Source organism: Talpa occidentalis, unplaced genomic scaffold (genome assembly GCF_014898055.3).
Source record: "Talpa occidentalis isolate TD23 unplaced genomic scaffold, MPIMG_talOcc4v2.1 talOcc4.2, whole genome shotgun sequence".
NCBI lineage: Eukaryota > Metazoa > Chordata > Mammalia > Eulipotyphla > Talpidae > Talpa > Talpa occidentalis.
In genome coordinates this window covers 99539982-99556592 of record NW_023602073.1, presented here as the reverse complement: position 1 = coordinate 99556592, position 16611 = coordinate 99539982, and the positions used below count along the sequence as shown (strand labels likewise).

The window sequence follows — 16611 nt, the reverse complement described above, 5'->3', positions numbered from 1 at the left end:
ATCTCTTCTTAATAAATATGTCTTTATATTTAAAATTTTACTTGGTATGTCTTCCCCTGAATGAATGTCATACACAGTCTAATATAGGACTATATTTATACAAAATTGTTCTATCTCCTTTTTATAATGACATTTTTTTCTTCCAAGTGAATGACACTACAACAGGAAAGATACATGTCCATTCATGGTCAAAGCTGTCTACAAAATAATATACTCTTATTTGGATAATAATATATTTATGTGTGCATGCATGTATATTTTTATTTGTATTAGATATAATTTTCTCACATTGTTTTACATTATAATGGAAGCTTCCGGGCCTCCCTGGTGGTGCAAGGGTTTAAGCACCTCACCATGAAGCAATCCGCAGCCTCTACAGCATGAGTTCGATCCCCAGCTAGTCAGGGAGCAACCCACATGGTGAAGCAGACCTCTCCTGTCTTGCCTACTGTTCCCCTCAGCAGTGTGTTTCAGTCAGTCTGCCAGTTCTGTCCCCCACTCTGTCTCTGGTGAATCCTCTCTCCCCCCGGATTTCTGGCCTGTACCCCAGCTCTCGTATGCATAAATAAATCAATATTTAAAAAAAATAATGGAGGCTTTCTAAAAATTAAAACTCCTTAGTCTTGATTATGTTGCATTCTTATTTTATTTGTTCTTATTGACATTAAAATAATACACTTTCACACAAATCTTTTTTAAGAAAGAAAACTCTTTACTTTCATTAGAAATTACCATAGCTGTGAAATGTTTGCTTTCATTTGACCAATCCCATTGCTAAAAGAACAGAAAGATCCGTGAAAGTTATTTACAACCTACAGTGATATCTATGAATATCAACCAAGGTCTCTACTTTTTGAACCAAGTAATAAAATAATATGGAAAAGTATCCATTCAGCCACATTTGATGTCATTTCTATACTGTTGATAGGAAAAAAAAAAATATTTTTGATCTTACCAAACCAGACCATTTGCATTAGAACATGGCCTCCTACTACGCGGAATACACTGATGATTTCAGACATCTAAACAGAGAATTTATAAAATCATATATAGTAATTCAGTTCAAAATTTTATCTCTTAAATTCCTTCTAAAATGTTACTTTTATTGTTCAAATGCATAATCTCTCTTCCTGTATCAACCCTGTAGTATTTTTTTAGGATGCCTACCTTTATGCTCCCACTTTTATTATACACCAGACTCTCACACTTCCATCCATTTATAGTACAAACTTTCAGATGCAAACACCTCTCCATGCTTTCATTTGACTGGAATAGCATCATCTTTTCATTATTTAATAATGCCTGTAAAAATGACCTATATCAAAAATACAAGAGCAAGTGTTGGTGAGAACATGGATACTGTTGGCGGGATGAATTTATCTGTACTCAGTAAACAATTTTTTAAATACCTCCTTAAGGTATTTAAAACCTTTGAAGCATGGATACTTCAAATTAGTTTGAGATATTTCCTTGCTAATAATCTGAAATAGTGACTTTCAAACTATAGGCATATGGTAGTTTGAATTCATATTCATGCCAAAATATTTGTCACATGCATATGGAATCGGTGTCCAAATGTGTGTTAATGCAATTCATGTCAATTAAAAATTAATATAAACAGCTTTTAAAGTTATATTTATTAAAACCAATAAAATACAAATATTGCATGAGTGATATGCAAAATATTTATCTTAATTTATTTAAGAAATATTTACCTAGAAAAGACACACCTAAATTATAATTACTTCATTCTCAAAAGCAGCTGGTATAGTCCTAATACCCATCAACCCATCCCCAGCTTTGAATTTAATTATTAAGGAAGAAGTTTCTTTAGTTTTCCTTACCAATAAACTTACTTTTGTCTTTTGTAATAAATTACCCATAATAATTTATCTTTTCCAACATCTATATTTTCTTCAACACTTGCTGATATATAAATTTGTCATATTTTCTCATTGTTGCATTTGATTGATTACACTTAATTAAACCAAAGGTTTATTTATGTTTCTATGACTTTTTTTATGACTTAGTTGATTTTATCTGTTTAATAGTCTTAAATATTGTCCCTATCCTCATTGTTGTGTTACTTCTGATTTGTCATTATCAGAATAGTATTGGTCTATATAAAATATTATATTACCTCTCAAATTAATATTTTGGACATTTTCAAATGCCTTATTTACCTGTTGCATGTAAATATCTTTAAAATTGTGAGATACATACACTTTTTCCCTTAGAATTCTTCCTAACAACTGTACCTTAAGGCTTCCTGTCATTCATTATTTTGGTATATTTCCATAAATTGCATAATCTATAACCTGTGGTATAACTTCTTCACCTATTATGTGCTAGGTTGCTTTATATATTCATTAACTCCTCTTAAGTATATGAAGGGTTATTCACAATCCAAGTTCTTTCTGTCAGAGTTACCTAAGATGTTTCAACAAGGACTGCGGAGTTAAAATCTCTGAGAACTTGAACTTTACCAGGAGACTCTACATTTGCTTATTTGTTTATTTTTTAACCTTTACTGGATTTTTTTCTGTACACCAAAGTCTGAATATCACTATTATATAGAATGATTGTAATCACTGTCATTATAAATATGAAGAAATAAACATAAATAGGAGGTAAATGTTTTGCCCCATTACTTAGGAAGATAGGATCAAGATGATAAATTTGGTAACCTTTCTCCAGGTCTAATATTCTGTTTACCCTGTAACACCAACTCACACCCCTGAGAAGATGATTCAAAGAACTTGTAGCTTTTTATTCAATCTGAGCTAAATTTATCTAGATTTTTTGGATTTTAAAGCTTATTAGACAACTAAAATTTGTATTTCAAGTAGAACTGAATGGCATTGAATGTAAAAAGAAGACAATTCTAGCAAAAACACTTGTGAAAAATATTTGTTTTAGAATTATAAATATATCATCCTATGACATATGAAAAAAGCTATATATTCCGTGCCATACTTAGTATTGTATTATGCTTATTACTTTATGCTTTGGTGGCTATCTAGTGAAAAGGCATGTATGTGTGCATGTAACATACACACACACACACACACATACCATACACCCCCAGCTTGAGAATTATTATTCTAACCTAATTGTTTTAAAATACATCTTTTCTATATTTGATGTGCTTATGCTAATGTGCTGTGAAATTCATATTTACGATTAAAGGAAGGAATGATTACAGTTTCTTATGGGTAGGATTTTAAGTTCAAACAAAATACTTTCTTGGAAATGGAGAAACTTTGTTTTTAATAAATAATCATGATGAGGTAGGAAATTCTGTGACTCATAGAATATGGCTGACACAAATGAACAAATGTCTTATTTACATAAATAAATCCATAAACAGATTTTTTTATTATCTTGAGAGGAAAACAACACATATTCAGAATCACCCACTTCTTAAAATAAGAATATGGCTATTAAGCAGGTTTGAGCCAAAATTCAGTTTCACATAATTTTAAAATACAGACCAGCGTACACACTCATGACTAAAATGTTTTAATATTTTAATTTATATTAGAATTAATGGAAATGGGAGGAAATAGGAAGTATAGTACAAAGACATTGAGACAGGAAGTAAAAATTAAAAGTTAGGAGAGAGAAAGATGTAGGCTATCATAAAACTGCTATGCAAAATGAAGAAACAGACATAGGCTAAGCATCTTATCTGTGAAGCAGAAGTTGGATAGAAGCTGAAACCTAGCAGTGCTAGGTTCAATGTATTGTGAACATCATAGCAAGCCATTATCACATACTCTTTGACAATGTAGAAAATGGAGACTGATTTCTTGAATGATATAGAAATAAATAGTTTCAGTTATGAGGAAATGGTCAGTACCTAAGATGTCTCTAGCATTGTGGACAGGAGGCTACTTAGATACTGGAAATAGTAAATTAGGCAGTGAGTGGAAAAGTGAGAGAAAGTGTTGCGCAAGTTCAGTTTAACTGTCCTGTCAGAAAATGATTCCATTAGAATTGTTTTAAAGATAGTTGCCTCTGATGCAGAGCAGCAGACATAGGAGGAAAGAAAAAACACAGTGAGAGAGAGGACCTATAGAAAGAAAGAGAGAAGAGCATGCAAATAAAACAGTACATTTTCAGGTATGTGTGAAGATGCTTGCCCTTATCATTTAGAGATTTTGGGCCTCTGAGAGCTATCTCTTATTACTGCCTTAAATATAGTAATTAATTCTGTTTACAGCTATTTTTTTTTATCCACAAATTATAAAAATGGATCCTCCTTGTCATAGAACAAACAAGGCAATAAAACAAGATATAAATTATTACATAGGTTGTGGTAACCTTGACTAGATCTTCAAAATTGTATGGGATCAATCAGCTAATATAAAGTTATGAAATCACATGTTGCTTGCAGTAGGTACTAGAGATGAGCATTTGATTTAATCAATTATATAACAGGATCTTCACATAAAATATCTATAATTTTAAAGTAATTTATTAATATTTATCTGTCTACTGCTTATTATTCTGTAGGAAAAAAACAAAATGTAGAGAAATAAAATTCAGTTCTACCCTTGGACACACATTATTTGGAAATTTTGCTCTTCCCTTATTCCCTTGAGCAAGCGGCTTAACCTCTTTAAACTCTGTATTCTCATCTGTAAAGTGAGGAAATTTATAGTATAGATCTTAAGAGGTTATAGGCAAAAATTTAATAAGAATATATCGCATATATTAAGCATTCACTAACTGTTAGCTATTATTATTATTTTTTAAAGTTTTATTTATTTATACAAGAGCTAGGGTACAGGCCAGATGCGTGGGAGTACAAGAGGACCCACCAGAGACAGAGCAGGAAACAGAACAGGCAGACTGACGAAATACACTGCTAAGAGGAGCAGCAGGCGAGACAGGAGAGGTCTGCTGCGCCATGTGGGATTCCTGCCAGCCGGCTGGAATCAAACCTGTGGTGCAAAGACTGCAGATAGCCACACTACATGGTGTTCAACCACCTGTGCCACCAGGGAGGCCCTGTTAGCTATTATTAATTAAGAAGGTCAAAAGAACCTACAAGCTTAAACTTGTGCTTTGTTACAGTATCTCCCTGGAATGGGATCATTACCATACTTTTTCCTTTTTTGATCATGATGACCTCTGTATAGCATGAGCCCCACAGAAACTTGCATAATTGTAAATGACACACAGAACTTACAAGGGTTCCACAATAGTTTATTGAGATGTAATTTGGAGGAAATTTTTAAATAAAACAATTCAGTATACATTCAAAAGTTCCTGACTCAACTGACCATCTATAATCAAAACTTTTAGTTTTTGACTTGATGGCATTCCTGAAAATGTTTTAGGCAGAATGGACAAAATCCATTTTTCCCTAATTCTGCCTTACTATATCTGAAATTACATGATTATCTTAAGTGTATGATTTGATGGGCTGGATGTTAGAAAATGTATTGTGAACATCATTGCAAGCCATTATCACATATCCTTTGACAATGTAGAAAATGGAGACTGATTTCTTGAATGATATAGAAATAGATCATTTCAGTATCTTTTTAACAGCTTTATTGAAAATGATTATGATACTATAAACTGTACTTATTTATAGTATATAACTTTATAAGCTTTCATATTTATGTGTAAGTCAAAACCATTATCAAAATTTTAACACCCCTAAACTCTTTTTACACTACTCTCTTTACACTACTCTCCAGCATCTCTGTGACTATTCCCATCCCAGGCTACCACTGATCACTTTTTGTAACTACATGACACTTTTTTTGCACTTTCTGAAATAGTTTGCTTTTTCTTGAATATTATATAAATGAAATATTTATATAAATGTTAAATAAATTGAAAATAGTATATATACTTTATTTTCCTGTCTTGTTCATTTAGTGTAATCCACACTGTTGTGTTCTTAATAGTTCTTATTTGTTGCTGAATACTGCATTTAATTATATGAATATAATACAATTTGTTCATACTTTGATCTAATAATGATTAGCATTTAAGCTGTGTCAAATTTTTGGCTATGAAAATCAAGATTACTATGACCACTTCTGGATGAGCCTTTTTATGGACAAATGCTTTTATTTCTCTTGGTAAATACCTCGTAATAGAATTTCTGAGTCAAATGGTAGATTTTCATTTAACTAAAGAGAACTTCAAACTTATGAAGTGGAACATTCCTGCCAAGAGCATGTGAGAATTTAGACCCCTTCCTTCATATCTGCACTTTCATTTCCAATAGATTTTCAAATTTTAGACACACAAATATATATATATTATCTCCTTTTTTAATTAGTTAATTTATTTTATATATTTTTACATCACTTTTCATTTTTTGCACAATGTATGCATTTTCATCTTGGTTATTGTTCCCATACAATTCCCCCCTCTTATTTTGACCCTAATCTCCTCCCTTCACCCCTCCCCAAAGTGTGTCTCTGGTTTATAGTTGCTTGTTGATTTTGATTTTTACTTTGTTATAATTAGTCTTTTTCCTGGTCCCTTATTTAGGTCTTCTAAATTCCTGCCAGAGGGGGATCCAGCGGCATGATTATCTCCTTTTTTTAAAAAATAGATTTTAGGGCCTCCCTGGTGGCACAGGCGATTGAGAGCAGTGCTGTGAAGTTTTCCACAGTCTCTGCAGTGCCGGTTCAATCCCTGCTGGCCGTGGAGATACCCACATGGCGTAGCAGACCTCTCCTGTTTCGCCCGCTGCTACCCTCAGCAGTGTATTTTCATCAGTCTGCCTGTTCTTTCCCCTGCTCTGTCTCTGGTGAATCCTCTCACACTCCCACACATCTGGCCTGTACCCCAGTTTTTGTATAAAAATAAATCTTTAAAAAAATAATAAATAAATAAATAGATTTTATTTTTAGAGTGATTTTGAGGTCAACAGAAGGTTCTGACAATTCCCATATACTTCCTCCTCAACTCTGTATTTAGAACCTGCAGCCATTATAAAACTTCCTTAACAAAGTAGAACATTTGTTATAATTGATGAATGTAAAGACACATCATTATTAGTCAAAATCCATAGTTTACATTATAGTGTACTCTTGGTGTAGTACATTCCTTGGGCTTTAGAAAATGTATAGTAACATGTTATCTATCATTATAATATGCAAAGTGTATTCACTACCCAAAAATTCCTTTGTACCCTGCCTCTTCGCTAGCCCCACATCCTAGTAATTACTAATCCTATGCTGTCTCCATAGTCAATCATATTCTTTCCCATAATGTCATATAGCTGCAATCATAGGATATTAAAACTCCTCAAATTGACGGTTTTTGCTTAGTAATATGCATTAAATATTTAATATCTATTTACATTTCCTCCATGTATTTTCATTGTTTGATAGCTCCCTTTTTTTTAAGCTCTGAATGATATCCCAGTTTGTTTATCCATTTACTTACTGAAGTATTTCATGGTTTCTTCCAGGTTTTGACAATTGTGAATAAAGCTGCTCATTGGCATTTTAATTTGTTTTACTCAAATGATAAATTATGCTGAATACTAATTATGTATTTGCCACATGTGGATTTTTGGTTGATATGATTGTTTAATTGTTCACCATTTTTGTTAACAGTTTCATTGAATCTTAATGTACTAACAAAAATTCAACTATTTTAATAGTACTGTTCAATGAAATTTTAAAGACAGTATTTATAGTGTTATTATTTTGGAACTATTTACTTTCAACTATACCTTATTACCTATGTGGTTACCAAAAATGGTACACAATTGTTCTGAATATTTGCTTGCTACACAGGGTGACACATTAAAAAATATTTATTGAATGATTCCTTAAAGTGCTTAAATGGAAGTTTACTGTGATCATGTTTTTTTTTTTTTTTAATAGAGGCATGTTTTATTTATTTATTTGTTTGTTTGTTTTGTTTATACATGCACTGGGTACAGTCAGAAGCGCGGGAGGGTGAGAGAATTCACCAGAGGCAGAGCGGGGAGCAGAGCAGGCAGAAGGACCGAAGTACACTGCTGAGGGGAGCAGCGGGCGGCAGGAGAGGTCTGCACACCATGTGGGACCCTCCTCCAGTGGCTGGGGAGCAGCCGGGGATCGAACCGGCGCCGCAGAGGCCGTAGGCAGCTTCGCAACCCAGCGCTCAACCGTTGCGCCACCGGGGAGGCCCTGTGATCATGTTAATATGGATGCACCCTAGATAAGGTGGAAAAAATCCACATATCCATATGTGATTGGTTAAGACAAAGTTTATTGTCATTGATCAGGAAGGTATCTTTGTTTATATCTAGTAAGAGTCTGGCAGATCAGTGTTACTCAAGGCTTATGATCATTATCAGCATCTGGCATCAGATGTCCATCACTCCAAATTGATAGTCTTCAGTTTCCAGTATCATCAATATTAGCTGATTAGAACCAGTTGTAGTGAGTTACAGTACTTGATTTCAACACCTCCTTGAAAAGTGTCCTTACATGTAGAAATCCCTTAGACTATTTTTGGTTTCATATGTTGACAAATGAAATGCAAAAACAAATGCAAAACAAGTTGCAAGGCCAGAAAGTTTGCCAGGTTTATAATTTGTACCACTATGGTGTTGGGTACAATCTCATGCAATTCTGTAATATTTATTAGAGTTGCTTCAAGTCTTCTTTTGATAATAGAATCATCTATTTGTTAAATGTACTGAATGATAAGGGTGCACCAACTTTTTAAACGCTCATAAATTGACAAAAACAATAATTAAGAGCAAAGATAGAAATAGCATAAAATATTTGCAGAGTATCTCTTTCAACTAGCTAATCTGTGACACTAAATCTTCATGGCTGGCTTGTCCCACCATTTCCTTTTTGTCCCTAATGTTAATATCTAGTACAACCATATTACATTCTTCAAAATGAGATATTAATATTAATATATTCCTTATTAAACCACAATTTTATATGATTTTAATAAATATTCTACTAATGTATTTTTCATGTTCCCAAAACCAAACTAAGAGACCACATTTTATTTTGTTTTTGTGTCTCCTTGGTCTATTCCAAGTTGCAACAGATCCTGTTATAATTTTATGACTTTGGTACAAATCAGGTTTTATATTACAATTTGTCTGATATTTTCACATGATTAAACTGGGTAAAGAATTTGCGGGAACATTTTTAAAAAGCGAGGTGCTTTTCTCATTGCATCATACCACATACCATACATGCTTTTGACATGGCTTACTGAAGATGTTACCTTTGGTTATTTCATTAAGATAGTGTCTGGGTTTCTTCCTGTAAATTTTCTAATTTTCCTTTCCATTCGCACCTTAAAGTTTACTAATCTTGCTGCCAAAACTATAGTTATGCTATCATGATTTTCTATTTCCTTTAATCCTACATTTATTATTTGAATTCTTCTAAGAAAGATGCATCTCTTCTTAATTTATTCATATATTTAAATGTTATCTATATCAGTGTGGACTCATGGGTGTTTATTTTGATCCTTTACATTATAGTCTATTCTCATTATTTTGTTGACCACTTTCCTACACTGACCATTGGGAACTCTTTTAGGGTGACTTTTTGGCTCCTATCTTTTTTACACAACCCCCCCATTCTTTAATGTAATATGTGTGTGTGTGTTTAGATACATCCTTACTTTATGAAATTATGTTTGCCCTGTAATAAGTTTGCCTGTTTTAGACTTGCTGTGAGTGTTTATCTAAATTCACTAAAGTTATTAGGAACTAAGCAAATACTATGCTGTTCTGATAGTAATTAATCTAAAGCAGATTTGTTGTATAGCAAAACTAAAGTGAACATGTTTTCTTTTGTGGTACTTATATTGCAGAAACCTAATTGCAGTGATGTTGTTAACAGTCATAAAAAATATTTTGCATGCCACACCATAGTTAGAAACCATTATATCTGGTTTCTCTTGGGATAGCTGTACTTTGATGGGCACATCATTGTTATATGGTTATTCAAGCATTTTAGAGATTACTGAATAAGTTTTAAATATAAATAGTAAGTTTTAAATCAAAACTTACTTTCAGTGGCAAAAATCCTTACTTTTTTCTAATATGCACATTGTGTATCAATATTACCTCTATATCAATATGCAAATCAGGAGGGCCTTAAGAAAAATGTTAATATATCTTATAAGGTTGTTTCTCAAGTATCTGGGAGCTATATAGTAAAAATACAACTTGAGTTATAATGGAAAAATGTAGTTAGTCTAATCAGTATAGTAATGTGTTTCTTGACAATTTAGTTTAAGCATTATGTTGCCATACATTCAGCAAGATTGTACATTACAAAACATATATAATTCTCTATAGCAGGTAGCAATTTCATATGCACAAGGGCCATTATAGTGTAATTTTCACTCTTAGACATTTTTTTTAAAGATTTATTTATTTATACAAGCACTGGGTACAGAAGCGCGGAAGGGTGAGAGAATTCACCAGAGCCAGAGGGGAGAGCAGAGCAGGCAACCGATGAAATACACTGCTGAGGAGAGCAGTGGGCAGCAGGAGAGGTCTGCGGGCCATGTGGGACCCTCACACGGTGGCCGGGATTAAACCGGCGCTGCAGAGGCTGTGGGCAGCTTCGCAACCCAGCGATCAACCACTGCGCCACCAGGGAGGCCCTCACTCTTAAACATTTTAACCATCATAGTTTTATTTTCCCCAAAACTCATTATAGTTGGTAAACTTTTACAGTGGTAATATTTATTGTTAATTATGGTTCACACAGACACAGAGGTTAATTTTCATTAATGAGCATTACCATTTAATGCTACTGGTACCATTTAGGAGAATACCCTAAAATTTCCCCAGTCTATAGGAAAAAAGTATACACCCAATAGTTAATTAAGTTTTCTATTCAGTTATGATGTTTTTGCATCTAAAATAATGTGCTGTCTGTATGAGTTTATTCTAGAATTACAAGTAGGGTAGTAATTATTTCAGTTAACAAATGAATTAAAATATGTGTAAGTAGCTCTACTTGTTTTTCTTGACCTGATGTTCCCAGGTAAAGCTACTTTATATTGTTTTAATGGCATTAAAGTTTTGTTAATTTTTTATGTAAACAAAATTTAATTTTAAAATATTTTTATTTGGGGCCTCCCCTGATGGTGTAGCAGTTAAGTGCTGGGCTGCAAAGGCTGTGGGCGGCCCTGGCCGGCCGGTGAGGGTCCCACATGGCGAGCAGACCTCTCCTGTCACACCCGCTGCTCCCCTCAGCAGTGTGTTTCATCAGTCTGCCTATTCTGTTCCCCGTTCAGTCTCTGGTGAATCCTGTCACCTTCCCGCACATCTGGTCTGTACCCCCGTTCTTGTATAAATAAATAAACAAATATTTAAAAAAAAACCAAAAAACATTGCATTATAATGTCATATAAGTTTTTGATATACCTTATTATAAATAAGCATCTATATGCGCTACAGTAATTTCAGCACTGAAAGTTCAGTTCTATCCATCACATCCTGGATCCATATTACCCAACTTATCCTCCCCCCTTTCATTCTGGTAACCAGTAATTTGGTCTTATAGTCTAAAAGTTTATTTGTATTTTATTTGTGTCATTTGTTTGTTTGGCTTCTTTATATTCCACTAATGAGTGAAGACCTACGCTGCTGAAATTCTAGATTTATAAATCATGGATGGATTTAGAATGAATTATGCTTAGTGAAATAAGTCAGACAGAGAAAAAGAAATATTTTTTTCTACTAGTCTGATATAAATACTGTCCTACCCACATATGTGCATACATCACAAATATATAGACAGAGGTTTTTATTATTCATGCTAAGATATATTGATTTATTATGTATATTAAGATTTATATTCTGAGATTTATTGTCAGGAATTGCCTGTGTGATTATGGAGGCTGGATAAGCACACCCAAAATCAATACAGTGGGATGTCAGAAGGAAGATCATGAATTGCATATATACCAACACAATCCAAAGGTACCATTCGCAGATAGAATTGCTTTTTTTCTTGGGCAAGCCTTGGTCCTCCTTTCAAGCCTTACAACTAATTAAGAGAGGTCCACCCATATTATCTAGAATAAATTCAAAATTACAAAAAAAAATGCTATTTAAAGATTTTTATTGAACCTAAAATAATTCCCTCTCATCAGTACCCAAATAATGTGTGAATGAATAACTAGAAACTACCACATAGCCAAGCTGACACATCAGAAAAAGTTATTAGGGCCATTAAATCAAATGACAATTCAGATTCCCTTTTATTTTTTATTTTTTTAAACTTTAGAGATAGCATTAACAGAAAGGAGAAAATGCATAACCTAAATATTTAGAACATTGAATTTCTTTTCCCAAATCATTTCTTTTTTTTTTCTTTTAAAATTATATGAGCTTATATTACTCTTTTCATATCTCCAGCATTGGAACTAGAGTTATCATTTGTGGATACACAGAAAAGAGAGTTTGCTCAAAGGGATGTTACAAGTTTTCAGCATGAAGTCCATGTTTTTTTTTTTTTTTTAAGATTTTTTTTTACTTATACAATAGCTGGGGTATAGGCCAGAGGCTCAAGAGGGTGAGAGGATTCACCTGAAACATAGTGGGGAGCAGAACAGGTAGATGGACCAAAAGCACTGCTGAGGGGAGCAGTGGGCGCACGGGAGAGGTCTTCCACGCCATCTGGGCTCTCCCTGGCCGGCTGGGAATTGAACCCGCGCTGCAGAGGCTTTGGGCAGCTTTGCAGTGCTGTGCTCAACACGCTGCACCACCCATGAAGTCCATGCTTAATGCACAGTAGACAGATAATGTATAACACTGAAAGATATAAGGAGTGACACACAAAAAAATTATCAGTGGAGTCAGAATTGGAAAAATATTAGTGTAGTGCACAAATTTAAATTATGTAAAACACTTGGTAATCTATATCATTTATACAATAAGATTTGGAATGTATTTCTTTATTAAAATGAACACCAATATATTACACATTATTCACAATGCAATTTCTCTGAGTACACTATAAATATCTAAGAATCTTGGAGAGAATCAGAAATGTAAATTTTAGCAAAGACAAATTAAACATACAGTTGTGATTTCCACAGGTCTAAACCTAAGTATGATTGAGACTTTTATATTTTTTTATTAAAATAGGTATCTGTAACTTCTAAAATGGGATTGAGAGAGCATTTTCATCAATAATTTTTAAAAAGAAGTAGGAAATATGTTATGCATACATAAAACAGCATGCCTTGGACAAATAATGGAAGAAGAGGTAGGCAGATAATTTGATAATTTACTCTTAATGCCTTTGAAGGCTACATTCCAGGACAACATCTAACCAGTAAGTTCTAGTTCTTTCAGTAACACTAAGAACCTTAGGTGTCATTCTGTTAAATTCTGTTTGCTCCAAAATCCTAATCGAAGGTAACTGACTCTGTGTAGTTAAGTCCGAGAGAAGGGCCCAATTGGAAACCACATTTCTATCATTTCTTGAAGTTTTATTGTCCCCTTTCTCCAGATTATTGCATTACAGATACCTCAAGTGCTTGTTAAAAATCCCGTTTCCCAGGCTTCAGTATAGAAACCACAGCATCAGAATCTCCATGGTGGGACCCAGGTAATCAGTGTGATAAAGAAAGAACCCCTGAAATTCTCCTATGCACATAATTATGAAAACAACTACCTTTAGCTAAAATTGTTCCATAACATAGGGCTTCAAATGTTTAAATTTTTACAAAAGACTTTGTTCAGAATCCATGTTTTACTATTCTTCAGGAAATAATAATAAGTGACAAGACTCATTTAAAAGTACACAGCAACTACTTTAGGTCATTCGAATTAATCACCCTGGGAAGGCTTCCTACCTCTCCCATCAATTGAACAACTTATTTAAGGAGCTCTGTCAGATACAATCCGCTTTATTTCACTTTGTCCCCTGCTGATACTGTCTTACAGGGGATTGCCAACATGCAGAGTGCCTGAGGGATCTAAAAGATTACAAAAGCAAACCCTGAATGCTTGCTCTCTGGAAGGTACTCTCCTATCAGCTACAATCTATTTAGGAGTGAGAAAAGTAAGAATGACACCATCTTGCCACTATTTCCCTTTATGAGATGTTCTTAACGCTGAGCCTCAGGAAAAGATTCTCATGGACATATTACAAGTGTTCAAAACTGGTTAGAGATCATAGCACAAAGCCATGCTGTATACACACATTCTGCAGCCCAAATTCCAAGGCTGGTTATGACCTAGAGATGAGAGGAAAATTCACATAGTGTCTTCTTTCACTTTGACCCCCATCAAATAAGTGTTTCACTTTACTGTTGCTAAGGATCTTTTGAGCAGCATTTAGATGCTGTTGCTCTAACTGCAGGGTAAGGTAAATCCCTCACAAGGAGATAAATGCCCCAGCTCTTTTGCTATTATTTCTGGAGCTTAAGACTTGAACTAGTAACTTTGATTTGTTTTCTTGCTCTTTGAAAACTGAAGTCAACTAATATGCTGCCAAAATAAAGTCTTTATAATCCAGTAAGCTAGGAGTGTATTCTGAAAACTATCAAAGAATGATATGTAACTGAACTTTAAAATTCACAGTTGCTCACTGAAGATTGTAAAGCAAACATAGTGAGCTCCTTTGGAAACTTTGTCGATAGCCAGACCTTTCTTTCCATTCTACTCCATGTCAAATCTCAGAATCTCTGGAAAATTTACATAGTCCTATCAAAGCTACTGAACACACAGAACCTGAGGTAATTTGGGTAATCTCATTTCTAATTAGGAATCCTGTGTAGCAACCAAAACTAAACAAACAAGGTCTTGATTCCTGCCAGTTTATATATGAGAGTCCTCACTATTAGCTCATATGCAAGGTTTTCAAATTTTCACTCTTCTGAGTAGTCTCCAAAGAGTTTATATACTTCCTCTGTATTAAACTCAGTACTCTTCCAGACACTCTGAAAGGTACAGTATGCATAAAATAATATTTTAAAAAGTCTTCAAGGAACTTAACTCTTAAAATTCTAGGAGGACAAAATAACTATGATGATAACATTATGCCAAACATTGAGTCTCACAAAAGAGTGCATAGACTGAGGTTCCAAGATAGACTGAGACCATAGCCTTTAAAAGTGTTCCTGGTTTCCAGAAGGTGATCAGGAAACTGATAACTGGGGAAATTGGTAATGCATGGATGAATGCTTATATTTAGTGTAGAGAGGAGGATTTTGACATAATTGATTTTAATGTATTGATACCAAGGCATAACACATTAATTTTGACAATAATCTACTTGTTGAAATTTGAAAGAACTTAGCCTCTCAAATTGATGAGACAGCAAAAGAAGATGTGAAGTGGCATAAACCATAGCATTTCCTCTTATTTACCAATTTCTGCTATTGTTCACTATCAGCATTCCAGATAGGAATGAAAGTGTCCGGAGCCGCCTGGAGCATGCGCCGTGTTGCGCAACACACGTGCTATTAATTAGTTTTCGCTTTACCGTTTGCCCGCTGAGAAACCACAGGTGTTTCCTATTAATCAAATGAGACTGGGAGGTACGATGGGAGGAGCTACCAGGATATAAGAAGAGAACCACGAGAAGGTCGAGAGGTTATTGCGAGAGGAGCAGAGAGAAGGTCAGGGAAGGTAGAAAGACAGGGAAAAGTAAAAGAAAGGTAAAAGAAAAATAAAGAAGTAAACGCTAGCGTCAAGTTGTCTCAAGCCCCTCATTTCAATCCTCAGCCCTTCTCTTTTCGTGCCTACGAATCCCACGGGTCGGGACATGAAAGGATCAGTGTAATGTCACTTGCTTGGCATGACCAGAGAGAAAATGAACATTATAATTTAGCTTAATAATGGAAACCCTTGCTCTCATTAAAACTACCCATTTTCTGATTTAATTAGCTGCAGGGTCCACAGCATTATTGCTATTTTAAAGCTTTCTAGAAAATACTGACAGGCTTACCAATAACTGCTCTAGTTTGGGCTTAACTTTTTACACATTGACGATATGAAGAAATAATACAGCTGTAATAACTATTATACACTAATTCCACATTATATCTGACATACCTCTAAGTGCTAACATTAGAGTACGACCACTACTAGTCCCTGTTAGTTCAGATCTTAGATCCTGTAAGTCTGCTATCTTTGCACATAGTACACAGAAGATCAAAATAAAGCAATTATAGGAGTCAATGACTTTATCTTCTCTTATCTCAAAGCCAAGTTTCAGCACATGAGTTCAATTTCAGGCTATGGTTTTAGCTTTTCTGTCACTTAAATGTGTTTATTTTGTTAGGTAAAACACTAATACGCTGCTAAATCAACACAAAATGTATTTTCTCTTAGGTAACATCTGTAGTGGTCCATTAAATCAAGTTATTTTGTATTTAAAATAATTTACCTCTTGTTTGATGTGACAAGTGGTTATCTTTGTTTTCTTTTCAGCAAACTCAGAGAAAAAAAAATCATCTTATGAGAAGGAAATATATAACACCAGGCACCAAGGTTTATAATCTACACTCCTCATGGACCACAAATTTGCATAGGAAATTAGAATACTACCTCCTCACCCTAAATAAATGTTCTAAATTACACTTAGAGTATTATCTCTACAATTGTTATCCCATGCATAGAGTGTT

The 16611-nt window shown here is 34.1% G+C and overlaps 2 long non-coding RNA genes across 2 annotated transcripts in view; both read left to right on the top strand.

The window, feature by feature from the left end:
* Window positions 1–16611, top strand: part of LOC129146491 (uncharacterized) — a 473759-nt gene that overhangs the window by 17220 nt on the left and 439928 nt on the right. The gene's annotated exons all lie outside the window — the stretch shown is intronic.
* Window positions 4001–16611, top strand: part of LOC129146492 (uncharacterized) — an 84942-nt gene continuing 72331 nt past the window's right edge. The window contains exon 1 of the long non-coding RNA XR_008553289.1: window positions 4001–4125. This is a non-coding gene — a long non-coding RNA (uncharacterized LOC129146492). The remainder of the gene's footprint in view (window positions 4126–16611) is intronic.